The sequence below is a fragment of the Brachyhypopomus gauderio genome, chromosome 2 (assembly GCF_052324685.1).
Source record: "Brachyhypopomus gauderio isolate BG-103 chromosome 2, BGAUD_0.2, whole genome shotgun sequence".
NCBI lineage: Eukaryota > Metazoa > Chordata > Actinopteri > Gymnotiformes > Hypopomidae > Brachyhypopomus > Brachyhypopomus gauderio.
Window position 1 is genome coordinate 49702685 of NC_135212.1, and position 27011 is coordinate 49729695.

The 27011-nt window shown below is 46.2% G+C and overlaps 12 non-coding genes across 12 annotated transcripts; all 12 read right to left on the reverse strand.

Annotated features, from left to right (window-relative positions):
- Positions 1-2780: 2780 nt before the first annotated feature.
- Positions 2781-2862, reverse strand: trnas-gcu (transfer RNA serine (anticodon GCU)). Its single transcript has one exon. It is a non-coding gene; the product is annotated as a tRNA-Ser (tRNA).
- Positions 2863-3636: 774 nt separating this feature from the next.
- On the reverse strand, positions 3637-3718 carry trnas-gcu (transfer RNA serine (anticodon GCU)). Its single transcript has one exon. It is a non-coding gene; the product is annotated as a tRNA-Ser (tRNA).
- A 1202-nt stretch (positions 3719-4920) lies between these two features.
- On the reverse strand, positions 4921-5002 carry trnas-gcu (transfer RNA serine (anticodon GCU)). The gene has a single exon. It is a non-coding gene; the product is annotated as a tRNA-Ser (tRNA).
- A 132-nt stretch (positions 5003-5134) lies between these two features.
- Positions 5135-5216, reverse strand: trnas-gcu (transfer RNA serine (anticodon GCU)). Its single transcript has one exon. It is a non-coding gene; the product is annotated as a tRNA-Ser (tRNA).
- Positions 5217-6204: 988 nt separating this feature from the next.
- On the reverse strand, positions 6205-6286 carry trnas-gcu (transfer RNA serine (anticodon GCU)). The gene has a single exon. It is a non-coding gene; the product is annotated as a tRNA-Ser (tRNA).
- Positions 6287-6418: 132 nt separating this feature from the next.
- Positions 6419-6500, reverse strand: trnas-gcu (transfer RNA serine (anticodon GCU)). Its single transcript has one exon. It is a non-coding gene; the product is annotated as a tRNA-Ser (tRNA).
- A 3556-nt stretch (positions 6501-10056) lies between these two features.
- Positions 10057-10138, reverse strand: trnas-gcu (transfer RNA serine (anticodon GCU)). Its single transcript has one exon. It is a non-coding gene; the product is annotated as a tRNA-Ser (tRNA).
- A 3342-nt stretch (positions 10139-13480) lies between these two features.
- On the reverse strand, positions 13481-13562 carry trnas-gcu (transfer RNA serine (anticodon GCU)). The gene has a single exon. It is a non-coding gene; the product is annotated as a tRNA-Ser (tRNA).
- Positions 13563-18477: 4915 nt separating this feature from the next.
- trnas-gcu (transfer RNA serine (anticodon GCU)) lies at positions 18478-18559 on the reverse strand. Its single transcript has one exon. It is a non-coding gene; the product is annotated as a tRNA-Ser (tRNA).
- Positions 18560-19975: 1416 nt separating this feature from the next.
- Positions 19976-20057, reverse strand: trnas-gcu (transfer RNA serine (anticodon GCU)). Its single transcript has one exon. It is a non-coding gene; the product is annotated as a tRNA-Ser (tRNA).
- Positions 20058-24752: 4695 nt separating this feature from the next.
- Positions 24753-24834, reverse strand: trnas-gcu (transfer RNA serine (anticodon GCU)). The gene has a single exon. It is a non-coding gene; the product is annotated as a tRNA-Ser (tRNA).
- Positions 24835-24966: 132 nt separating this feature from the next.
- Positions 24967-25048, reverse strand: trnas-gcu (transfer RNA serine (anticodon GCU)). Its single transcript has one exon. It is a non-coding gene; the product is annotated as a tRNA-Ser (tRNA).
- Between the last annotated feature and the right edge of the window lie 1963 nt (positions 25049-27011).

Here is a 27011-nt window from a genome sequence, read left to right on the forward strand (position 1 = left end):
ACGAAGGTGGGATTCGAACCCACGCGTGCTATGCACAATGGATTAGCAGTCCATCGCCTTAACCTCTCGGCCACCTCGTCAATTACAGTTGTGTGTCGATTGCGATTTCAAAGATGCAAACACTTTCACAGCACAAAAGGAGGCTTATCTGACTTGTGGGTCCTGCACTTACTTCAGGAGACACGATTGTCAGAAATTAAAGAAAACAACACCGACGAATGTGGTATACAAACCCACGCGTGCAAAGCACAATGGATTAGCAGTCCATCGCCTTAACCTCTTGGCTACCTCGTCGCTTGTGGTTTTGTGTCGATTGCGATTTCAAAGATGCAAACACTTTCACAGCACAAAAGCAGCCGTATCTGACTTGTGGGTACTGCACTTACACCAGGAGACACGATTGTCAGAAATTAAAGAAAGCAACACCGACGAAGGTGGGATTCGAACCCACGCGTGCAAAGCACAATGGATTAGCAGTCCATCACCTTAACCTCTCGGCCACCTCATCGTTTGTGGTTGTGTGTCGATAGCAATTTCAAAGAAGCAAGCACTTTCACAGCACAAAAGAAGGCCTTTCTGACTTGTGGGTCCTGTAGTTACATCAGGAGACACGATTGTCAGAAATTAAAAAAAGCAACACCGACGAAGGTGGGATTCGAACCCACGCATGCAAAGCACAATGGATTAGCAGTCCATCGCCTTAACCTCTCGGCCACCTCGTCAATTATGGTTGTGTGTCGATTGTGATTTCAAAGATGCAAACACTTTCACAGCACAAAAGCAGGCTTGTCTGACTTGTGGGTCCTGCACTTACATCAGGAGACACGATTGTCAGAAATTAAAAAAAGCAACACCGACGAAGGTGGGATTCGAACCCACGCGTGCAAAGCACAATGGATTAGCAGTCCATCACCTTAACCTCTCGGCCACCTCATCGTTTGTGGTTGTGTGTCGATAGCAATTTCAAAGAAGCAAGCACTTTCACAGCACAAAAGAAGGCCTTTCTGACTTGTGGGTCCTGTAGTTACAGCAGGAGACACGATTGTCAGAAATTAAAGAAAGCAACACCGACGAAGGTGGGATTCGAACCCACGCGTGCTATGCACAATGGATTAGCAGTCCATCGCCTTAACCTCACGCCCACCTCGTCAATTACGGTTGTGTGTCGATTGCGATTTCAAAGATGCAAATACTTTCACAGCACAAAAGGAGGCTTATCTGACTTGTGGGTCCTGCACTTATATCAGGAGACACGATTGTCAGAAATTAAAGAAAGCAACACCGACGAAGGTGGGATTCGAACCCACGCGTGCTATGCACAATGGATTAGCAGTCCATTGCCTTAACCTCTCGGCCACCTCGTCGTTTGTGGTTGTGTGTCGATAGCAATTTCAAAGAAGCAAACACTTTCACAGCACAAAAGCAGCCGTATATGACTTGTTGGTCCTGCACTTACAACAGGAGACACGATTGTCAGAAATTAAAGAAAGCAACACAGACGAAGGTGGGATTCGAACCCACGCGTGCTATGCACAATGGATTAGCAGTCCATCCCCTTAACCTCTTGGCCACCTCGTCGTTTGTGGTTGTGTGTCGATTGCGATTTCAAAGATGCAAACACTTTCACAGCACAAAAGGAGGCTTATCTGACTTGTGGGTCCTGCACTTATATCAGGAGACACGATTGTCAGAAATTAAAGAAAGCAACACCGACGAAGGTGGGATTCGAACCCACGCGTGCTATGCACAATGGATTAGCAGTCCATCGCCTTAACCTCTCGACCACCTCGTCAATTACAGTTGTGTGTCGATTGCGATTTCAAAGATGCAAACACTTTCACAGCACAAAAGGAGGCTTATCTGACTTGTGGGTCCTGCACTTATATCAGGAGACACGATTGTCAGAAATTAAAGAAAACAACACCGACGAAGGTGGGATTCGAACCCACGCGTGCTATGCACAATGGATTAGCAGTCCATCGCCTTAACCTCTCGGCCACCTCGTCAATTACAGTTGTGTGTCGATTGCGATTTCAAAGATGCAAACACTATCACAGCACAAAAGGAGGCTTATCTGACTTGTGGGTCCTGCACTTATATCAGGAGACACGATTGTCAGAAATTAAAGAAAGCAACACCGACGAAGGTGGGATTCGAACCCACGCGTGCTATGCACAATGGATTAGCAGTCCATCGCCTTAACCTCTCGGCCACCTCGTCGTTTGTGGTTGTGTGTCGATAGCAATTTCAAAGAAGCAAACACTTTCACAGCACAAAAGCAGCCGTATATGACTTGTTGGTCCTGCACTTACAACAGGAGACACGATTGTCAGAAATTAAAGAAAGCAACACCGACGAAGGTGGGATTCGAACCCACGCGTGCTATGCACAATGGATTAGCAGTCCATCGCCTTAACCTCTCGGCCACCTCGTCAATTATGGTTGTGTGTCGATTGCGATTTCAAAGATGCAAACACTTTCACAACACAAAAGCAGGCTTGTCTGACTTGTGGGTCCTGCACTTACATCAGGAGACACGATTGTCAGAAATTAAAAAAAGCAACACCGACGAAGGTGGGATTCGAACCCACACGTGCAAAGCACAATGGATTAGCAGTCCATCGCCTTAACCTCTCGGCCACCTCGTCAATTATGGTTGTGTGTCGATTGTGATTTCAAAGATGCAAACACTTTCACAGCACAAAAGCAGGCTTGTCTGACTTGTGGGTCCTGCACTTACATCAGGAGACACGATTGTCAGAAATTAAAAAAAGCAACACCGACGAAGGTGGGATTCGAACCCACGCGTGCAAAGCACAATGGATTAGCAGTCCATCGCCTTAACCTCTCGGCCACCTCGTCGTTTGTGGTTGTGTGTCGATTGCGATTTCAAAGATGCAAACACTTTCACAGCACAAAAGAAGGCTTATCTGACTTGTGGGTCCTGCACTTACACCAGGAGACACGATTGTCAGAAATTAAAGAAAGCAACACCGACAAAGGTGGGATTCGAACCCACGCGTGCTATGCACAATGGATTAGCAGTCCATCGCCTTAACCTCTCGGCCACCTCGTCGTGTGTGGTTGTGTGTCGATAGCAATTTCAAAGAAGCAAACACTTTCACAGCACAAAAGAAGGCTTTTCTGACTTGTGGGTCCTGTAGTTACAGCAGGAGATACGATTGTCAGAAATTAAAGAAAGCAACACCGACGGAGGTGGGATTCGAACACACACGTGCTATGCATAATGGATTAGCAGTCCATCGCCTTAATCTATCCGCCACCTTGTCGTTTGTGCTTGTGTGTCGATTGCGATTTCAAAGATGCAAACACTTTCACAGCACAAAAGCAGCCGTATCTGACTTGTGGGTACTGCACTTACACCAGGAGACATGATTGTCAGAAATTAAAGAAAGCAACACCGACGAAGGTGGGATTCGAACCCACGCGTGCTATGCACAATGGATTAGCAGTCCATCGCCTTAACCTCTCGGCCACCTCGTCAATTACGGTTGTGTGTCGATTGCGATTTCAAAGATGCAAATACTTTCACAGCACAAAAGGAGGCGTATCTGACTTGTGGGTCCTGCTCTTATATCAGGAGACACGATTGTCAGAAATTAAAGAAAGCAACACCGACGAAGGTGGGATTCGAACCCACGCGTGCAAAGCACAATGGATTAGCAGTCCATCGCCTTAACCTCTCGGCCACCTCGTCAATTATGGTTGTGTGTCGATTGTGATTTCAAAGATGCAAACACTTTCACAGCACAAAAGCAGGCTTGTCTGACTTGTGGGTCCTGCACTTACATCAGGAGACACGATTGTCAGAAATTAAAAAAAGCAACACCGACGAAAGTGGGATTCGAACCCACGCGTGCAAAGCACAATGGATTAGCAGTCCATCGCCTTAACCTCTCGGCCACCTCGTCGTTTGTGGTTGTGTGTCGATAGCAATTTCAAAGAAGCAAGCACTTTCACAGCACAAAAGAAGGCCTTTCTGACTTGTGGGTCCTGTAGTTACAGCAGGAGACACGATTGTCAGAAATTAAAGAAAGCAACACCGACGAAGGTGGGATTCGAACCCACAAGTGCTATGCATAATGGATTAGCAGTCCATCGCCTTACCCTCTCGGCCACCTTGTCGTTTGTGGTTGTGTGTCGATTGCGATTTCAAAGATGCAAACACTTTCACAGCACAAAAGAAGGCTTATCTGACTTGTGGGTCCTGCACTTACACCAGGAGACACAATTGTCAGAAATTAAAGAAAGCAACACCGACGAAGGTGGGATTCGAACCCACGCGTGCTATGCACAATGGATTAGCAGTCCATCGCCTTAACCTCTCGGCCACCTCGTCGTGTGTGGTTGTGTGTCGATAGCAATTTCAAAGAAGCAAACACTTTCACAGCACAAAAGAAGGCTTTTCTGACTTGTGGGTCCTGTAGTTACAGCAGGAGACACGATTGTCAGAAATTAAAGAAAGCAACACCGACGAAGGTGGGATTCGAACACACACGTGCTATGCATAATGGATTAGCAGTCCATCGCCTTAATCTATCGGCCACCTTGTCGTTTGTGCTTGTGTGTCGATTGCGATTTCAAAGATGCAAACACTTTCACAGCACAAAAGCAGCCGTATATTACTTGTGGGTCCTGCACTTACAACAGGAGACACGATTGTCAGAAATTAAAGAAAGCAACACCGACGAAGGTGGGATTCTAACCCACGCGTGCTATGCATAATGGATTAGCAGTCCATCGCCTTAACCTCTCGGCCACCTCGTCAATTACGGTTGTGTGTCGATTGCGATTTCAAAGATGCAAATACTTTCACAGCACAAAAGGAGGCGTATCTGACTTGTGGGTCCTGCTCTTATATCAGGAGACACGATTGTCAGAAATTAAAGAAAGCAACACCGACGAAGGTGGGATTCGAACCCACGCGTGCAAAGCACAATGGATTAGCAGTCCATCGCCTTAACCTCTCGGCCACCTCGTCAATTATGGTTGTGTGTCGATTGTGATTTCAAAGATGCAAACACTTTCACAGCACAAAAGCAGGCTTGTCTGACTTGTGGGTCCTGCACTTACATCAGGAGACACGATTGTCAGAAATTAAAAAAAGCAACACCGACGAAGGTGGGATTCGAACCCACGCGTGCAAAGCACAATGGATTAGCAGTCCATCGCCTTAACCTCTCGGCCACCTCGTCGTTTGTGGTTGTGTGTCGATAGCAATTTCAAAGAAGCAAGCACTTTCACAGCACAAAAGAAGGCCTTTCTGACTTGTGGGTCCTGTAGTTACAGCAGGAGACACGATTGTCAGAAATTAAAGAAAGCAACACCGACGAAGGTGGGATTCGAACCCACAAGTGCTATGCATAATGGATTAGCAGTCCATCGCCTTACCCTCTCGGCCACCTTGTCGTTTGTGGTTGTGTGTCGATTGCGATTTCAAAGATGCAAACACTTTCACAGCACAAAAGAAGGCTTATCTGACTTGTGGGTCCTGCACTTACACCAGGAGACACAATTGTCAGAAATTAAAGAAAGCAACACCGACGAAGGTGGGATTCGAACCCACGCGTGCTATGCACAATGGATTAGCAGTCCATCGCCTTAACCTCTCGGCCACCTCGTCGTGTGTGGTTGTGTGTCGATAGCAATTTCAAAGAAGCAAACACTTTCACAGCACAAAAGAAGGCTTTTCTGACTTGTGGGTCCTGTAGTTACAGCAGGAGACACGATTGTCAGAAATTAAAGAAAGCAACACCGACGAAGGTGGGATTCGAACACACACGTGCTATGCATAATGGATTAGCAGTCCATCGCCTTAATCTATCGGCCACCTTGTCGTTTGTGCTTGTGTGTCGATTGCGATTTCAAAGATGCAAACACTTTCACAGCACAAAAGCAGCCGTATATTACTTGTGGGTCCTGCACTTACAACAGGAGACACGATTGTCAGAAATTAAAGAAAGCAACACCGACGAAGGTGGGATTCTAACCCACGCGTGCTATGCATAATGGATTAGCAGTCCATCGCCTTAACCTCTCGGCCACCTCGTCAATTACGGTTGTGTGTCGATTGCGATTTCAAAGATGCAAATACTTTCACAGCACAAAAGGAGGCGTATCTGACTTGTGGGTCCTGCTCTTATATCAGGAGACACGATTGTCAGAAATTAAAGAAAGCAACACCGACGAAGGTGGGATTCGAACCCACGCGTGCAAAGCACAATGGATTAGCAGTCCATCGCCTTAACCTCTCGGCCACCTCGTCAATTATGGTTGTGTGTCGATTGTGATTTCAAAGATGCAAACACTTTCACAGCACAAAAGCAGGCTTGTCTGACTTGTGGGTCCTGCACTTACATCAGGAGACACGATTGTCAGAAATTAAAAAAAGCAACACCGACGAAGGTGGGATTCGAACCCACGCGTGCAAAGCACAATGGATTAGCAGTCCATCGCCTTAACCTCTCGGCCACCTCGTCGTTTGTGGTTGTGTGTCGATAGCAATTTCAAAGAAGCAAGCACTTTCACAGCACAAAAGAAGGCCTTTCTGACTTGTGGGTCCTGTAGTTACAGCAGGAGACACGATTGTCAGAAATTAAAGAAAGCAACACCGACGAAGGTGGGATTCGAACCCACAAGTGCTATGCATAATGGATTAGCAGTCCATCGCCTTACCCTCTCGGCCACCTTGTCGTTTGTGGTTGTGTGTCGATTGCGATTTCAAAGATGCAAACACTTTCACAGCACAAAAGAAGGCTTATCTGACTTGTGGGTCCTGCACTTACACCAGGAGACACAATTGTCAGAAATTAAAGAAAGCAACACCGACGAAGGTGGGATTCGAACCCACGCGTGCTATGCACAATGGATTAGCAGTCCATCGCCTTAACCTCTCGGCCACCTCGTCGTGTGTGGTTGTGTGTCGATAGCAATTTCAAAGAAGCAAACACTTTCACAGCACAAAAGAAGGCTTTTCTGACTTGTGGGTCCTGTAGTTACAGCAGGAGACACGATTGTCAGAAATTAAAGAAAGCAACACCGACGAAGGTGGGATTCGAACACACACGTGCTATGCATAATGGATTAGCAGTCCATCGCCTTAATCTATCGGCCACCTTGTCGTTTGTGCTTGTGTGTCGATTGCGATTTCAAAGATGCAAACACTTTCACAGCACAAAAGCAGCCGTATATTACTTGTGGGTCCTGCACTTACAACAGGAGACACGATTGTCAGAAATTAAAGAAAGCAACACCGACGAAGGTGGGATTCTAACCCACGCGTGCTATGCACAATGGATTAGCAGTCCATCCCCTTAACCTCTCGGCCACCTCGTCGTTTGTGGTTGTGTGTCGATTGCGATTTCAAAGATGCAAACACTTTCACAGCACAAAAGGAGGCTTATCTGACTTGTGGGTCCTGCACTTATATCAGGAGACACGATTGTCAGAAATTAAAGAAAGCAACACCGACGAAGGTGGGATTCGAACCCACGCGTGCTATGCACAATGGATTAGCAGTCCATCGCCTTAACCTCTCGGCCACCTCGTCGTTTGTGGTTGTGTGTCGATAGCAATTTCAAAGAAGCAAACACTTTCACAGCACAAAAGAAGGCTTTTCTGACTTGTGGGTCCTGTAGTTACAGCAGGAGACACGATTGTCAGAAATTAAAGAAAGCAACACCGACGGAGGAGGGATTCGAACACACACGTGCTATGCATAATGGATTAGCAGTCCATCGCCTTAACCTCTCGGCCACCTCGTCGTTTGTGGTGGTGTGTCGATTGCGATTTCAAAGATGCAAACACTTTCACAGCACAAAAGGAGGCTTATCTGACTTGTGGGTCCTGCACTTATATAAGGAGACACGATTGTCAGAAATTAAAGAAAGCAACACCGACGAAGGTAGGATTCGAACCCACGCGTGCTATGCACAATGGATTAGCAGTCCATCGCCTTAACCTCTCGGCCACCTCGTCGTTTGTGGTTGTGTGTCGATAGCAATTTCAAAGAAGCAAACACTTTCACAGCACAAAAGCAGCCGTATATGACTTGTGGGTCCTGCACTTACAACAGGAGACACGATTGTCAGAAATTAAAGAAAGCCACACCGACGAAGGTGGGATTCGAACCCACGCGTGCTATGCACAATGGATTAGCAGTCCATCCCCTTAACCTCTCGGCCACCTCGTCGTTTGTGGTTGTGTGTCGATTGCGATTTCAAAGATGCAAACACTTTCACAGCACAAAAGGAGGCTTATCTGACTTGTGGGTCCTGCACTTACATCAGGAGACACGATTGTCAGAAATTAAAGAAAGCAACACCGACGAAGGTGGGATTCGAACCCACGCGTGCTATGCACAATGGATTAGCAGTCCATCGACTTAACCTCTCGGCCACCTCGTCAATTACGGTTGTGTGTCGATTGCGATTTCAAAGATGCAAACACTTTCACAGCACAAAAGGAGGCTTGTCTGACTTGTGGGTCCTGCACTTACATCAGGAGACACGATTGTCAGAAATTTAAAAAAGCAACACCGACGAAGGTGGGATTCGAACCCACGCGAGCTATGCAAAATGGATAAGCAGTCCATCACCTTAACCTCTAGGCCACCTCGTCGTTTGTGGTTGTGTGTCGATAGCAATTTCAAAGAAGCAAACACTTTCACAGCAAAAAAGAAGGCTTTTTTGACTTGTGGGTCCTGCACTTACATCAGGAGACACGATTGTCAGAAATTTAAAAAAGCAACACCGACGAAGGTGGGATTCGAACCCACGCGTGCTATGCAAAATTGATTAGCAGTCCATCACCTTAACCTCTAGGCCACCTCGTCGTTTGTGGTTGTGTGTCGATTGCGATTTCAAAGATGCAAACACTTTCACAGCACAAAAGCAGCCGTATCTGACTTGTGGGTACTGCACTTACACCAGGAGACATGATTGTCAGAAATTAAAGAAAGCAACACCGACGAAGGTGGGATTCGAACCCACGCGTGCTATGCACAATGGATTAGCAGTCCATCGCCTTAACCTCTCGGCCACCTCGTCAATTACGGTTGTGTGTCGATTGCGATTTCAAAGATGCAAATACTTTCACAGCACAAAAGGAGGCGTATCTGACTTGTGGGTCCTACACTTATATCAGGAGACACGATGGTCAGAAATTAAAGAAAGCAACACCGACGAAGGTGGGATTCGAACCCACGCGTGCTATGCACAATGGATTAGCAGTCCATCGCCTTAACCTCTCGGCCACCTCGTCGTTTGTGGTTGTGTGTCGATAGCAATTTCAAAGAAGCAAACACTTTCACAGCACAAAAGAAGGCTTTTCTGACTTGTGGGTCCTGTAGTTACAGCAGGAGACACGATTGTCAGAAATTAAAGAAAGCAACACCGACGGAGGTGGGATTCGAACCCACGCATGCTATGCACAATGGATTAGCAGTCCATCGCCTTAACCTCTCGGCCACCTCGTTGTTTGTGGTGGTGTGTCGATTGCGATTTCAAAGATGCAAACACTTTCACAGCACAAAAGGAGGCTTATCTGACTTGTGGGTCCTGCTCTTATATCAGGAGACACGATTGTCAGAAATTAAAGAAAGCAACACCGACGAAGGTGGGATTCGAACCCACGCGTGCTATGCACAAGGGATTAGCAGTCCATCGCCTTAACCTCTCGGCCACCTCGTCAATTACAGTTGTGTGTCGATTGCGATTTCAAAGATGCAAACACTTTCACAGCACAAAAGGAGGCTTATCTGACTTGTGGGTCCTGCACTTACTTCAGGAGACACGATTGTCAGAAATTAAAGAAAACAACACCGACGAATGTGGTATTCAAACCCACGCGTGCAAAGCACAATGGATTAGCAGTCCATCGCCTTAACCTCTTGGCTACCTCGTCGCTTGCGGTTTTGTGTCGATTGCGATTTCAAAGATGCAAACACTTTCACAGCACAAAAGCAGGCTTGTCTGACTTGTGGGTCCTGCACTTACATCAGGAGACACGATTGTCAGAAATTAAAAAAAGCAACACCGACGAAGGTGGGATTCGAACCCACGCGTGCAAAGCACAATGGATTAGCAGTCCATCGCCTTAACCTCTCGGCCACCTCGTCGTTTGTGGTTGTGTGTCGATAGCAATTTCAAAGAAGCAAGCACTTTCACAGCACAAAAGAAGGCCTTTCTGACTTGTGGGTCCTGTAGTTACAGCAGGAGACACGATTGTCAGAAATTAAAGAAAGCAACACCGACGAAGGTGGGATTCGAACCCACGCGTGCTATGCACAATGGATTAGCAGTCCATCGCCTTAACCTCTCGGCCACCTCGTCGTGTGTGGTTGTGTGTCGATAGCAATTTCAAAGAAGCAAACACTTTCACAGCACAAAAGAAGGCTTTTCTGACTTGTGGGTCCTGTAGTTACAGCCGGAGACACGATTGTCAGAAATTAAAGAAAGCAACACCGACGGAGGTGGGATTCGAACACACACGTGCTATGCATAATGGATTAGCAGTCCATCGCCTTAACCTCTCGGCCACCTCGTCGTTTGTGGTGGTGTGTCGATTGCGATTTCAAAGATGCAAACACTTTCACAGCACAAAAGGAGGCTTATCTGACTTGTGGGTCCTGCACTTATATAAGGAGACACAATTGTCAGAAATTAAAGAAAGCAACACCGACGAAGGTAGGATTCAAACCCACGCATGCTATGCACAATGGATTAGCAGTCCATCGCCTTAACCTCTCGGCCACCTCGTTGTTTGTGGTGGTGTGTCGATTGCGATTTCAAAGATGCAAACACTTTCACAGCACAAAAGGAGGCTTATCTGACTTGTGGGTCCTGCACTTATATAAGGAGACACGATTGTCAGAAATTAAAGAAAGCAACACCGACGAAGGTAGGATTCGAACCCACGCATGCTATGCACAATGGATTAGCAGTCCATCGCCTTAACCTCTCGGCCACCTCGTTGTTTGTGGTGGTGTGTCGATTGCGATTTCAAAGATGCAAACACTTTCACAGCACAAAAGGAGGCTTATCTGACTTGTGGGTCCTGCTCTTATATCAGGAGACACGATTGTCAGAAATTAAAGAAAGCAACACCGACGAAGGTGGGATTCGAACCCACGCGTGCTATGCACAAGGGATTAGCAGTCCATCGCCTTAACCTCTCGGCCACCTCGTCAATTACAGTTGTGTGTCGATTGCGATTTCAAAGATGCAAACACTTTCACAGCACAAAAGGAGGCTTATCTGACTTGTGGGTCCTGCACTTACTTCAGGAGACACGATTGTCAGAAATTAAAGAAAACAACACCGACGAATGTGGTATTCAAACCCACGCGTGCAAAGCACAATGGATTAGCAGTCCATCGCCTTAACCTCTTGGCTACCTCGTCGCTTGCGGTTTTGTGTCGATTGCGATTTCAAAGATGCAAACACTTTCACAGCACAAAAGCAGGCTTGTCTGACTTGTGGGTCCTGCACTTACATCAGGAGACACGATTGTCAGAAATTAAAAAAAGCAACACCGACGAAGGTGGGATTCGAACCCACGCGTGCAAAGCACAATGGATTAGCAGTCCATCGCCTTAAGCTCTCGGCCACCTCGTCGTTTGTGGTTGTGTGTCGATAGCAATTTCAAAGAAGCAAGCACTTTCACAGCACAAAAGAAGGCCTTTCTGACTTGTGGGTCCTGTAGTTACAGCAGGAGACACGATTGTCAGAAATTAAAGAAAGCAACACCGACGAAGGTGGGATTCGAACCCACGCGTGCTATGCACAATGGATTAGCAGTCCATCGCCTTAACCTCACGCCCACCTCGTCAATTACGGTTGTGTGTCGATTGCGATTTCAAAGATGCAAATACTTTCACAGCACAAAAGGAGGCTTATCTGACTTGTGGGTCCTGCACTTATATCAGGAGACACGATTGTCAGAAATTAAAGAAAGCAACACCGACGAAGGTGGGATTCGAACCCACGCGTGCTATGCACAATGGATTAGCAGTCCATTGCCTTAACCTCTCGGCCACCTCGTCGTTTGTGGTTGTGTGTCGATAGCAATTTCAAAGAAGCAAACACTTTCACAGCACAAAAGCAGCCGTATATGACTTGTTGGTCCTGCACTTACAACAGGAGACACGATTGTCAGAAATTAAAGAAAGCAACACAGACGAAGGTGGGATTCGAACCCACGCGTGCTATGCACAATGGATTAGCAGTCCATCCCCTTAACCTCTTGGCCACCTCGTCGTTTGTGGTTGTGTGTCGATTGCGATTTCAAAGATGCAAACACTTTCACAGCACAAAAGGAGGCTTATCTGACTTGTGGGTCCTGCACTTATATCAGGAGACACGATTGTCAGAAATTAAAGAAAGCAACACCGACGAAGGTGGGATTCGAACCCACGCGTGCTATGCACAATGGATTAGCAGTCCATCGCCTTAACCTCTCGGCCACCTCGTCAATTACAGTTGTGTGTCGATTGCGATTTCAAAGATGCAAACACTTTCACAGCACAAAAGGAGGCTTATCTGACTTGTGGGTCCTGCACTTATATCAGGAGACACGATTGTCAGAAATTAAAGAAAACAACACCGACGAAGGTGGGATTCGAACCCACGCGTGCTATGCACAATGGATTAGCAGTCCATCGCCTTAACCTCTCGGCCACCTCGTCAATTACAGTTGTGTGTCGATTGCGATTTCAAAGATGCAAACACTATCACAGCACAAAAGGAGGCTTATCTGACTTGTGGGTCCTGCACTTATATCAGGAGACACGATTGTCAGAAATTAAAGAAAGCAACACCGACGAAGGTGGGATTCGAACCCACGCGTGCTATGCACAATGGATTAGCAGTCCATCGCCTTAACCTCTCGGCCACCTCGTCGTTTGTGGTTGTGTGTCGATAGCAATTTCAAAGAAGCAAACACTTTCACAGCACAAAAGCAGCCGTATATGACTTGTTGGTCCTGCACTTACAACAGGAGACACGATTGTCAGAAATTAAAGAAAGCAACACCGACGAAGGTGGGATTCGAACCCACGCGTGCTATGCACAATGGATTAGCAGTCCATCGCCTTAACCTCTCGGCCACCTCGTCAATTATGGTTGTGTGTCGATTGCGATTTCAAAGATGCAAACACTTTCACAACACAAAAGCAGGCTTGTCTGACTTGTGGGTCCTGCACTTACATCAGGAGACACGATTGTCAGAAATTAAAAAAAGCAACACCGACGAAGGTGGGATTCGAACCCACACGTGCAAAGCACAATGGATTAGCAGTCCATCGCCTTAACCTCTCGGCCACCTCGTCAATTATGGTTGTGTGTCGATTGTGATTTCAAAGATGCAAACACTTTCACAGCACAAAAGCAGGCTTGTCTGACTTGTGGGTCCTGCACTTACATCAGGAGACACGATTGTCAGAAATTAAAAAAAGCAACACCGACGAAGGTGGGATTCGAACCCACGCGTGCAAAGCACAATGGATTAGCAGTCCATCGCCTTAACCTCTCGGCCACCTCGTCGTTTGTGGTTGTGTGTCGATAGCAATTTCAAAGAAGCAAGCACTTTCACAGCACAAAAGAAGGCCTTTCTGACTTGTGGGTCCTGTAGTTACAGCAGGAGACACGATTGTCAGAAATTAAAGAAAGCAACACCGACGAAGGTGGGATTCGAACCCACAAGTGCTATGCATAATGGATTAGCAGTCCATCGCCTTACCCTCTCGGCCACCTTGTCGTTTGTGGTTGTGTGTCGATTGCGATTTCAAAGATGCAAACACTTTCACAGCACAAAAGAAGGCTTATCTGACTTGTGGGTCCTGCACTTACACCAGGAGACACGATTGTCAGAAATTAAAGAAAGCAACACCGACAAAGGTGGGATTCGAACCCACGCGTGCTATGCACAATGGATTAGCAGTCCATCGCCTTAACCTCTCGGCCACCTCGTCGTGTGTGGTTGTGTGTCGATAGCAATTTCAAAGAAGCAAACACTTTCACAGCACAAAAGAAGGCTTTTCTAACTTGTGGGTCCTGTAGTTACAGCAGGAGACACGATTGTCAGAAATTAAAGAAAGCAACACCGACGAAGGTGGGATTCGAACACACACGTGCTATGCATAATGGATTAGCAGTCCATCGCCTTAATCTATCGGCCACCTTGTCGTTTGTGCTTGTGTGTCGATTGCGATTTCAAAGATGCAAACACTTTCACAGCACAAAAGCAGCCGTATATTACTTGTGGGTCCTGCACTTACAACAGGAGACACGATTGTCAGAAATTAAAGAAAGCAACACCGACGAAGGTGGGATTCTAACCCACGCGTGCTATGCACAATGGATTAGCAGTCCATCGCCTTAACCTCTCGGCCACCTCATCGTTTGTGGTTGTGTGTCGATAGCAATTTCAAAGAAGCAAACACTTTCACAGCACAAAAGAAGGCTTTTCTGACTTGTGGGTCCTGTAGTTACAGCAGGAGACACGATTGTCAGAAATTAAAGAAAGCAACACCGACGGAGGTGGGATTCGAACACACACGTGCTATGCATAATGGATTAGCAGTCCATCGCCTTAATCTATCCGCCACCTTGTCGTTTGTGCTTGTGTGTCGATTGCGATTTCAAAGATGCAAACACTTTCACAGCACAAAAGCAGCCGTATCTGACTTGTGGGTACTGCACTTACACCAGGAGACATGATTGTCAGAAATTAAAGAAAGCAACACCGACGAAGGTGGGATTCGAACCCACGCGTGCTATGCACAATGGATTAGCAGTCCATCGCCTTAACCTCTCGGCCACCTCGTCAATTACGGTTGTGTGTCGATTGCGATTTCAAAGATGCAAATACTTTCACAGCACAAAAGGAGGCGTATCTGACTTGTGGGTCCTGCTCTTATATCAGGAGACACGATTGTCAGAAATTAACCCTCCTGTCGTGTTCGGGTCAAATCTGACCGATTTACAACTTAAACCGCTCATAAATATTGTGTTTTACATCTGATTGCTGCAAGGCCTTATGCCATCCTCCACACTATGCACTGGAACATATAAAAGTGATGATCATCTTTTTCATTGAATTTTGAGTGTTTTAAACCAACGTTTTACATCTGTGTTGTTGCCGGTCAAATGTGACCGTCACAGGAAATGAATGGGTATTCAGAATATATTCATCTATCAGATAGAAAACATCCCCATACAAACTCTCACACACACACACCTACACACACACACACTGGCACCAGGCCATCCAGGCCTGTCCTTTGTTATGTATATGCAGCCATCTCCAGGTAGACGGGGAGGGGGGTGATAGTGGGAACTGTGTAGATCCATTGACTCAGATGGAGAAGAAAAAACCCTGGTCTCCCCTTGGGTTAGGAGTGCCTCGGTGGTGGATGGGTGTGTATGTGTTGGAACATATATTCAATAATATATTCATAAGTGTGTTGCACATATGAGATATAGTGGCACATATAGTGGCAGTTTTTCAAAAGACAAAAACTATTTCAAATAAGGTAAAACAAACCAGAGCTATTTGGGCTAATGAATATGCTACTTTCTGCAGTGTGAGATTTCCTAAATTTCCTCTTTTTGTTTACTGGTTATGGCTGTTGTGTTTTTTTCACATTATTTCAACCTTTCACTAATCAAATCTCAAACATATCCTGTCTCATGAGGCAGCCAAAGGTGTGTATTGAAAGGTGTGTCAACAGCAACCACCCACAGCTGACACATGCCTCATTTTACATAACACTGGAGGTAAGAAGGGCTTATCACACCTGCCAAGAGAGCAAGAGATCCTGTCATTTGAAATAAGTTGGGAGTCTAGTAGGGAGTCTGTCAAAAGAAGGGGGCTTGGTAGTTCTAGCTAGACAGTTGTCTGGTATGTGAACCCATCTCTTTCCCATGCTTTTGTGCCTATCCCCCACGTGAACCACACCTTCCAGACTACCTCTCCCCCCCTCACATATTTATAGCTTGATGTTTGCCTTGCACTCCTTTTACTCTGAGCACAATGAGTAGGCGACTGACCAAGAGGTTTTCTGTTGAAGAGGTTCTGGTCCAGGTTTTTGGACATGATGAAGAGGGCAATGAAATTCAACCAGAGATAGAGGAGGATGTCTCGGAGGTGGAAGACAACATGGATATAGATCTAGACTTGGAGGAGACTGACGAGTCAACAGATGGAGAGGGAGAAGCACTTGAACAGGCACCTGAGGAGAGATTTCAGTCCAAGAGTGGACACCTGCTCTGGTCTTCATCCCCCCAGGACAGAAGATGTAGAACGGGAGTCGAAAACATCATAAAGATGACGCCAGGGCCAACACGGTATGCAACATCTCGTGTGGATGACATCAAGTCCAGCTTCCAACTCTTTTTACCAGAGTCTATTGAGGGAATTATACTAGAGATGACTAACCTAGAGGGGAAGCGTGTGTTTGGCGACACCTGGGGAGAAATTGACCAGGTAGACCTTCAAGCCTACATAGGTTTGCTGATTTTAGCCGGAGTGTATCGCTCAAACCATGAATCTACTAAAGGTCTGTGGGATGCAGAGGATGGTAGGCCTGTATTCCGGGCAACCATGTCCTTACAGCAATTTCATATCCTTTCAAGAATTATTCGATTTGATAACAGAGATACACGACCCGTCCGCTGGCGAAATGACAAACTGGCTGCCATCAGGAAAATTTGGGACAGGTGGGTGGAGCGGCTACCACTAATGTACAATCCAGGCCCAGAGGTGACCGTTGATGAGCGCCTGGTTCCCTTCAGAGGTCGCTGTTCTTTCAAAGTGTACATTCCAAGCAAACCAGGCAAATACGGAATAAAGATCTGGGCAGCCTGTGATGCCAGGAGCAGCTATGCCTGGAATATGCAGGTATACCTGGGTAAAGACAGTACTGGAAGGGCTGAAAAAAACCAGGGCATGCGTGTTGTGCTGGACATGACAACCGGTCTCCAAGGACATAATATCACATGCGACAATTTCTTCACATCGCATGCTCTTGGCCAGGAGCTGCTGAAGAGAAAGCTCACCATGGTAGGGACAGTGAGGAAGAACAAGCCTGAACTTCCCCCTGCACTGGTATTGACCAGAGGAAGAGACACACTGTCATCTAAATTTGCTTTCACTGACACACACACTGTTGTGTCATATGTGCCCAAGAAAAATAAAAATGTGATCCTGATGAGCACGCTACATAAAGATGCTGCTGTCAGCACCACAGAGGACAAGAAACCTCTTATCATCCAGGACTACAATAAGAACAAAGGAGGAGTGGACTGCCTTGATAAGGTAATGCAAAGTTTCATCCATCATGTATTTTATTTTAATTTATGTGAATCATAGCATTTTGTGTATGACAGATTCAATATTGTTCCCAATCACTTATTTATTGTTCCTTTTATTGCAGCTTACTGGTACATACACCTGCAAGCGGATGACAGCTCGCTGGCCTGTGGCACTGTTCCACAACATGCTTGATGTGTCTGCGTTCAACGCATATGTGGTGTGGACAGCTATCAACCCAACCTGGAACCAGGGGAAGAGTTACAAGAGGAGACTTTTCCTAGCAGAGCTGGGAAAAGCTTTGGTGACTCCTCTTATTCAAAGGCGCCAGTACATCCCCCGCACACCAGCCTCTGCCAGTCTGGTAAGGAGTCTGCAAGCCACAGCCCCAGCCCCAGCCCCAGCCCTGGCTGCTCTCCCCCAACAAGGGCATGGACAGAAAAGGAAGCGCTGTGGGCTCTGTGTCCCTAGAGACAACAAGTCAAGCCTGAGATGCAGCAAATGTTATGCCTATGTTTGCAAGGCCCACTCTGATCTGAGTGTGACATGCCACTCATGTGCATGAATTCACATGCGCGTGTGCACACACACACACACACACACACACACACACACACACACACACACAAACACACAAACACACCGTGTTGAGTTTGGTTTTTTTTTTTTTTTTTTTTCTTCATTACATGTTCCTTTTGTAATATATTTTCAGTGCATTTGTATTTTCTCTAGATATTTTATGTGTAATTCTATAAATTCGTGTTAACTATCTGAGATGTTGTTAACAGTGAAAAGTGTTTAATAAAACCAATAAATTTGGTGGTGAATTTTTTTTTTTTTTGTGTGTTAAAACAGACCGGTCTTTGTAGACCGGGAACACTACAGTAAGAAACGTAAGGTCAACAAAACCGAAGGGTTAAAGAAAGCAACACCGACGAAGGTGGGATTCGAACCCACGCATGCAAAGCACAATGGATTAGCAGTCCATCGCCTTAACCTCTCGGCCACCTCGTCAATTATGGTTGTGTGTCGATTGTGATTTCAAAGATGCAAACACTTTCACAGCACAAAAGCAGGCTTGTCTGACTTGTGGGTCCTGCACTTACATCAGGAGACACGATTGTCAGAAATTAAAAAAAGCAACACCGACGAAGGTGGGATTCGAACCCACGCGTGCAAAGCACAATGGATTAGCAGTCCATCGCCTTAACCTCTCGGCCACCTCGTCGTTTGTGGTTGTGTGTCGATAGCAATTTCAAAGAAGCAAGCACTTTCACAGCACAAAAGAAGGCCTTTCTGACTTGTGGGTCCTGTAGTTACAGCAGGAGACACGATTGTCAGAAATTAAAGAAAGCAACACCGACGAAGGTGGGATTCGAACCCACAAGTGCTATGCATAATGGATTAGCAGTCCATCGCCTTACCCTCTCGGCCACCTTGTCGTTTGTGGTTGTGTGTCGATTGCGATTTCAAAGATGCAAACACTTTCACAGCACAAAAGAAGGCTTATCTGACTTGTGGGTCCTGCACTTACACCAGGAGACACAATTGTCAGAAATTAAAGAAAGCAACACCGACGAAGGTGGGATTCGAACCCACGCGTGCTATGCACAATGGATTAGCAGTCCATCGCCTTAACCTCTCGGCCACCTCGTCGTGTGTGGTTGTGTGTCGATAGCAATTTCAAAGAAGCAAACACTTTCACAGCACAAAAGAAGGCTTTTCTGACTTGTGGGTCCTGTAGTTACAGCAGGAGACACGATTGTCAGAAATTAAAGAAAGCAACACCGACGAAGGTGGGATTCGAACACACACGTGCTATGCATAATGGATTAGCAGTCCATCGCCTTAATCTATCGGCCACCTTGTCGTTTGTGCTTGTGTGTCGATTGCGATTTCAAAGATGCAAACACTTTCACAGCACAAAAGCAGCCGTATATTACTTGTGGGTCCTGCACTTACAACAGGAGACACGATTGTCAGAAATTAAAGAAAGCAACACCGACGAAGGTGGGATTCTAACCCACGCGTGCTATGCACAATGGATTAGCAGTCCATCGCCTTAACCTCTCGGCCACCTCGTCGTTTGTGGTTGTGTGTCGATAGCAATTTCAAAGAAGCAAACACTTTCACAGCACAAAAGCAGCCGTATATGACTTGTTGGTCCTGCACTTACAACAGGAGACACGATTGTCAGAAATTAAAGAAAGCAACACCGACGAAGGTGGGATTCGAACCCACGCGTGCTATGCACAATGGATTAGCAGTCCATCGCCTTAACCTCTCGGCCACCTCGTCAATTATGGTTGTGTGTCGATTGCGATTTCAAAGATGCAAACACTTTCACAACACAAAAGCAGGCTTGTCTGACTTGTGGGTCCTGCACTTACATCAGGAGACACGATTGTCAGAAATTAAAAAAAGCAACACCGACGAAGGTGGGATTCGAACCCACACGTGCAAAGCACAATGGATTAGCAGTCCATCGCCTTAACCTCTCGGCCACCTCGTCAATTATGGTTGTGTGTCGATTGTGATTTCAAAGATGCAAACACTTTCACAGCACAAAAGCAGGCTTGTCTGACTTGTGGGTCCTGCACTTACATCAGGAGACACGATTGTCAGAAATTAAAAAAAGCAACACCGACGAAGGTGGGATTCGAACCCACGCGTGCAAAGCACAATGGATTAGCAGTCCATCGCCTTAACCTCTCGGCCACCTCGTCGTTTGTGGTTGTGTGTCGATAGCAATTTCAAAGAAGCAAGCACTTTCACAGCACAAAAGAAGGCCTTTCTGACTTGTGGGTCCTGTAGTTACAGCAGGAGACACGATTGTCAGAAATTAAAGAAAGCAACACCGACGAAGGTGGGATTCGAACCCACAAGTGCTATGCATAATGGATTAGCAGTCCATCGCCTTACCCTCTCGGCCACCTTGTCGTTTGTGGTTGTGTGTCGATTGCGATTTCAAAGATGCAAACACTTTCACAGCACAAAAGAAGGCTTATCTGACTTGTGGGTCCTGCACTTACACCAGGAGACACGATTGTCAGAAATTAAAGAAAGCAACACCGACAAAGGTGGGATTCGAACCCACGCGTGCTATGCACAATGGATTAGCAGTCCATCGCCTTAACCTCTCGGCCACCTCGTCGTGTGTGGTTGTGTGTCGATAGCAATTTCAAAGAAGCAAACACTTTCACAGCACAAAAGAAGGCTTTTCTAACTTGTGGGTCCTGTAGTTACAGCAGGAGACACGATTGTCAGAAATTAAAGAAAGCAACACCGACGAAGGTGGGATTCGAACACACACGTGCTATGCATAATGGATTAGCAGTCCATCGCCTTAATCTATCGGCCACCTTGTCGTTTGTGCTTGTGTGTCGATTGCGATTTCAAAGATGCAAACACTTTCACAGCACAAAAGCAGCCGTATATTACTTGTGGGTCCTGCACTTACAACAGGAGACACGATTGTCAGAAATTAAAGAAAGCAACACCGACGAAGGTGGGATTCTAACCCACGCGTGCTATGCACAATGGATTAGCAGTCCATCGCCTTAACCTCTCGGCCACCTCATCGTTTGTGGTTGTGTGTCGATAGCAATTTCAAAGAAGCAAACACTTTCACAGCACAAAAGAAGGCTTTTCTGACTTGTGGGTCCTGTAGTTACAGCAGGAGACACGATTGTCAGAAATTAAAGAAAGCAACACCGACGGAGGTGGGATTCGAACACACACGTGCTATGCATAATGGATTAGCAGTCCATCGCCTTAATCTATCCGCCACCTTGTCGTTTGTGCTTGTGTGTCGATTGCGATTTCAAAGATGCAAACACTTTCACAGCACAAAAGCAGCCGTATCTGACTTGTGGGTACTGCACTTACACCAGGAGACATGATTGTCAGAAATTAAAGAAAGCAACACCGACGAAGGTGGGATTCGAACCCACGCGTGCTATGCACAATGGATTAGCAGTCCATCGCCTTAACCTCTCGGCCACCTCGTCAATTACGGTTGTGTGTCGATTGCGATTTCAAAGATGCAAATACTTTCACAGCACAAAAGGAGGCGTATCTGACTTGTGGGTCCTGCTCTTATATCAGGAGACACGATTGTCAGAAATTAACCCTCCTGTCGTGTTCGGGTCAAATCTGACCGATTTACAACTTAAACCGCTCATAAATATTGTGTTTTACATCTGATTGCTGCAAGGCCTTATGCCATCCTCCACACTATGCACTGGAACATATAAAAGTGATGATCATCTTTTTCATTGAATTTTGAGTGTTTTAAACCAACGTTTTACATCTGTGTTGTTGCCGGTCAAATGTGACCGTCACAGGAAATGAATGGGTATTCAGAATATATTCATCTATCAGATAGAAAACATCCCCATACAAACTCTCACACACACACACCTACACACACACACACTGGCACCAGGCCATCCAGGCCTGTCCTTTGTTATGTATATGCAGCCATCTCCAGGTAGACGGGGAGGGGGGTGATAGTGGGAACTGTGTAGATCCATTGACTCAGATGGAGAAGAAAAAACCCTGGTCTCCCCTTGGGTTAGGAGTGCCTCGGTGGTGGATGGGTGTGTATGTGTTGGAACATATATTCAATAATATATTCATAAGTGTGTTGCACATATGAGATATAGTGGCACATATAGTGGCAGTTTTTCAAAAGACAAAAACTATTTCAAATAAGGTAAAACAAACCAGAGCTATTTGGGCTAATGAATATGCTACTTTCTGCAGTGTGAGATTTCCTAAATTTCCTCTTTTTGTTTACTGGTTATGGCTGTTGTGTTTTTTTCACATTATTTCAACCTTTCACTAATCAAATCTCAAACATATCCTGTCTCATGAGGCAGCCAAAGGTGTGTATTGAAAGGTGTGTCAACAGCAACCACCCACAGCTGACACATGCCTCATTTTACATAACACTGGAGGTAAGAAGGGCTTATCACACCTGCCAAGAGAGCAAGAGATCCTGTCATTTGAAATAAGTTGGGAGTCTAGTAGGGAGTCTGTCAAAAGAAGGGGGCTTGGTAGTTCTAGCTAGACAGTTGTCTGGTATGTGAACCCATCTCTTTCCCATGCTTTTGTGCCTATCCCCCACGTGAACCACACCTTCCAGACTACCTCTCCCCCCCTCACATATTTATAGCTTGATGTTTGCCTTGCACTCCTTTTACTCTGAGCACAATGAGTAGGCGACTGACCAAGAGGTTTTCTGTTGAAGAGGTTCTGGTCCAGGTTTTTGGACATGATGAAGAGGGCAATGAAATTCAACCAGAGATAGAGGAGGATGTCTCGGAGGTGGAAGACAACATGGATATAGATCTAGACTTGGAGGAGACTGACGAGTCAACAGATGGAGAGGGAGAAGCACTTGAACAGGCACCTGAGGAGAGATTTCAGTCCAAGAGTGGACACCTGCTCTGGTCTTCATCCCCCCAGGACAGAAGATGTAGAACGGGAGTCGAAAACATCATAAAGATGACGCCAGGGCCAACACGGTATGCAACATCTCGTGTGGATGACATCAAGTCCAGCTTCCAACTCTTTTTACCAGAGTCTATTGAGGGAATTATACTAGAGATGACTAACCTAGAGGGGAAGCGTGTGTTTGGCGACACCTGGGGAGAAATTGACCAGGTAGACCTTCAAGCCTACATAGGTTTGCTGATTTTAGCCGGAGTGTATCGCTCAAACCATGAATCTACTAAAGGTCTGTGGGATGCAGAGGATGGTAGGCCTGTATTCCGGGCAACCATGTCCTTACAGCAATTTCATATCCTTTCAAGAATTATTCGATTTGATAACAGAGATACACGACCCGTCCGCTGGCGAAATGACAAACTGGCTGCCATCAGGAAAATTTGGGACAGGTGGGTGGAGCGGCTACCACTAATGTACAATCCAGGCCCAGAGGTGACCGTTGATGAGCGCCTGGTTCCCTTCAGAGGTCGCTGTTCTTTCAAAGTGTACATTCCAAGCAAACCAGGCAAATACGGAATAAAGATCTGGGCAGCCTGTGATGCCAGGAGCAGCTATGCCTGGAATATGCAGGTATACCTGGGTAAAGACAGTACTGGAAGGGCTGAAAAAAACCAGGGCATGCGTGTTGTGCTGGACATGACAACCGGTCTCCAAGGACATAATATCACATGCGACAATTTCTTCACATCGCATGCTCTTGGCCAGGAGCTGCTGAAGAGAAAGCTCACCATGGTAGGGACAGTGAGGAAGAACAAGCCTGAACTTCCCCCTGCACTGGTATTGACCAGAGGAAGAGACACACTGTCATCTAAATTTGCTTTCACTGACACACACACTGTTGTGTCATATGTGCCCAAGAAAAATAAAAATGTGATCCTGATGAGCACGCTACATAAAGATGCTGCTGTCAGCACCACAGAGGACAAGAAACCTCTTATCATCCAGGACTACAATAAGAACAAAGGAGGAGTGGACTGCCTTGATAAGGTAATGCAAAGTTTCATCCATCATGTATTTTATTTTAATTTATGTGAATCATAGCATTTTGTGTATGACAGATTCAATATTGTTCCCAATCACTTATTTATTGTTCCTTTTATTGCAGCTTACTGGTACATACACCTGCAAGCGGATGACAGCTCGCTGGCCTGTGGCACTGTTCCACAACATGCTTGATGTGTCTGCGTTCAACGCATATGTGGTGTGGACAGCTATCAACCCAACCTGGAACCAGGGGAAGAGTTACAAGAGGAGACTTTTCCTAGCAGAGCTGGGAAAAGCTTTGGTGACTCCTCTTATTCAAAGGCGCCAGTACATCCCCCGCACACCAGCCTCTGCCAGTCTGGTAAGGAGTCTGCAAGCCACAGCCCCAGCCCCAGCCCCAGCCCTGGCTGCTCTCCCCCAACAAGGGCATGGACAGAAAAGGAAGCGCTGTGGGCTCTGTGTCCCTAGAGACAACAAGTCAAGCCTGAGATGCAGCAAATGTTATGCCTATGTTTGCAAGGCCCACTCTGATCTGAGTGTGACATGCCACTCATGTGCATGAATTCACATGCGCGTGTGCACACACACACACACACACACACACACACACACACACACACACACACAAACACACCGTGTTGAGTTTGGTTTTTTTTTTTTTTTTTTTTCTTCATTACATGTTCCTTTTGTAATATATTTTCAGTGCATTTGTATTTTCTCTAGATATTTTATGTGTAATTCTATAAATTCGTGTTAACTATCTGATATGTTGTTAACAGTGAAAAGTGTTTAATAAAACCAATAAATTTGGTGGTGAATTTTTTTTTTTTTTGTGTGTTAAAACAGACCGGTCTTTGTAGACCGGGAACACTACAGTAAGAAACGTAAGGTCAACAAAACCGAAGGGTTAAAGAAAGCAACACCGACGAAGGTGGGATTCGAACCCACGCGTGCAAAGCACAATGGATTAGCAGTCCATCGCCTTAACCTCTCGGCCACCTCGTCAATTATGGTTGTGTGTCGATTGTGATTTCAAAGATGCAAACACTTTCACAGCACAAAAGCAGGCTTGTCTGACTTGTGGGTCCTGCACTTACATCAGGAGACACGATTGTCAGAAATTAAAAAAAGCAACACCGACGAAGGTGGGATTCGAACCCACGCGTGCAAAGCACAATGGATTAGCAGTCCATCGCCTTAACCTCTCGGCCACCTCGTCGTTTGTGGTTGTGTGTCGATAGCAATTTCAAAGAAGCAAGCACTTTCACAGCACAAAAGAAGGCCTTTCTGACTTGTGGGTCCTGTAGTTACAGCAGGAGACACGATTGTCAGAAATTAAAGAAAGCAACACCGACGAAGGTGGGATTCGAACCCACAAGTGCTATGCATAATGGATTAGCAGTCCATCGCCTTACCCTCTCGGCCACCTTGTCGTTTGTGGTTGTGTGTCGATTGCGATTTCAAAGATGCAAACACTTTCACAGCACAAAAGAAGGCTTATCTGACTTGTGGGTCCTGCACTTACACCAGGAGACACAATTGTCAGAAATTAAAGAAAGCAACACCGACGAAGGTGGGATTCGAACCCACGCGTGCTATGCACAATGGATTAGCAGTCCATCGCCTTAACCTCTCGGCCACCTCGTCGTGTGTGGTTGTGTGTCGATAGCAATTTCAAAGAAGCAAACACTTTCACAGCACAAAAGAAGGCTTTTCTGACTTGTGGGTCCTGTAGTTACAGCAGGAGACACGATTGTCAGAAATTAAAGAAAGCAACACCGACGAAGGTGGGATTCGAACACACACGTGCTATGCATAATGGATTAGCAGTCCATCGCCTTAATCTATCGGCCACCTTGTCGTTTGTGCTTGTGTGTCGATTGCGATTTCAAAGATGCAAACACTTTCACAGCACAAAAGCAGCCGTATATGACTTGTGGGTCCTGCACTTACAACAGGAGACACGATTGTCAGAAATTAAAGAAAGCAACACCGACGAAGGTGGGATTCGAACCCACGCATGCTATGCACAATGGATTAGCAGTCCATCGCCTTAACCTCTCGGCCACCTCGTTGTTTGTGGTGGTGTGTTGATTGCGATTTCAAAGATGCAAACACTTTCACAGCACAAAAGGAGGCTTGTCTGACTTGTGGGTCCTGCACTTACATCAGGAGACACGATTGTCAGAAATTAAAAAAAGCAACACCGACGAAGGTGGGATTCGAACACACGCGTGCTATGCACAATGGATTAGCAGTCCATCGCCTTAACCTCTCGGCCACCTCGTCGTGTGTGGTTGTGTGTCGATAGCAATTTCAAAGAAGCAAACACTTTCACAGCACAAAAGAAGGCTTTTCTGACTTGTGGGTCCTGTAGTTACAGCAGGAGACACAATTGTCAGAAATTAAAGAAAGCAACACCGACGAAGGTGGGATTCGAACACACACGTGCTATGCATAATGGATTAGCAGTCCATCGCCTTAATCTATCGGCCACCTTGTCGTTTGTGCTTGTGTGTCGATTGCGATTTCAAAGATGCAAACACTTTCACAGCACAAAAGCAGCCGTATATGACTTGTGGGTCCTGCACTTACAACAGGAGACACGATTGTCAGAAATTAAAGAAAGCAACACCGACGAAGGTGGGATTCTAATCCACGCGTGCTATGCACAATGGATTAGCAGTCCATCCCCTTAACCTCTCGGCCACCTCGTCGTTTGTGGTTGTGTGTCAATTGCGATTTCAAAGATGCAAACACTTTCACAGCACAAAAGGAGGCTTATCTGACTTGTGGGTCCTGCACTTATATCAGGAGACACGATTGTCAGAAATTAAAGAAAGCAACACCGACGAAGGTGGGATTCGAACCCACGCGTGCTATGCACAATGGATTAGCAGTCCATCGCCTTAACCTCTCGGCCACCTCGTCGTTTGTGGTTGTGTGTCGATAGCAATTTCAAAGAAGCAAACACTTTCACAGCACAAAAGCAGCCGTATATGACTTGTTGGTCCTGCACTTACAAGAGGAGACACGATTGTCAGAAATTAAAGAAAGCAACACCGACGAAGGTGGGATTCGAACCCACGCGTGCTATGCACAATGGATTAGCAGTCCATCCCCTTAACCTCTTGGCCACCTCGTCGTTTGTGGTTGTGTGTCGATTGCGATTTCAAAGATGC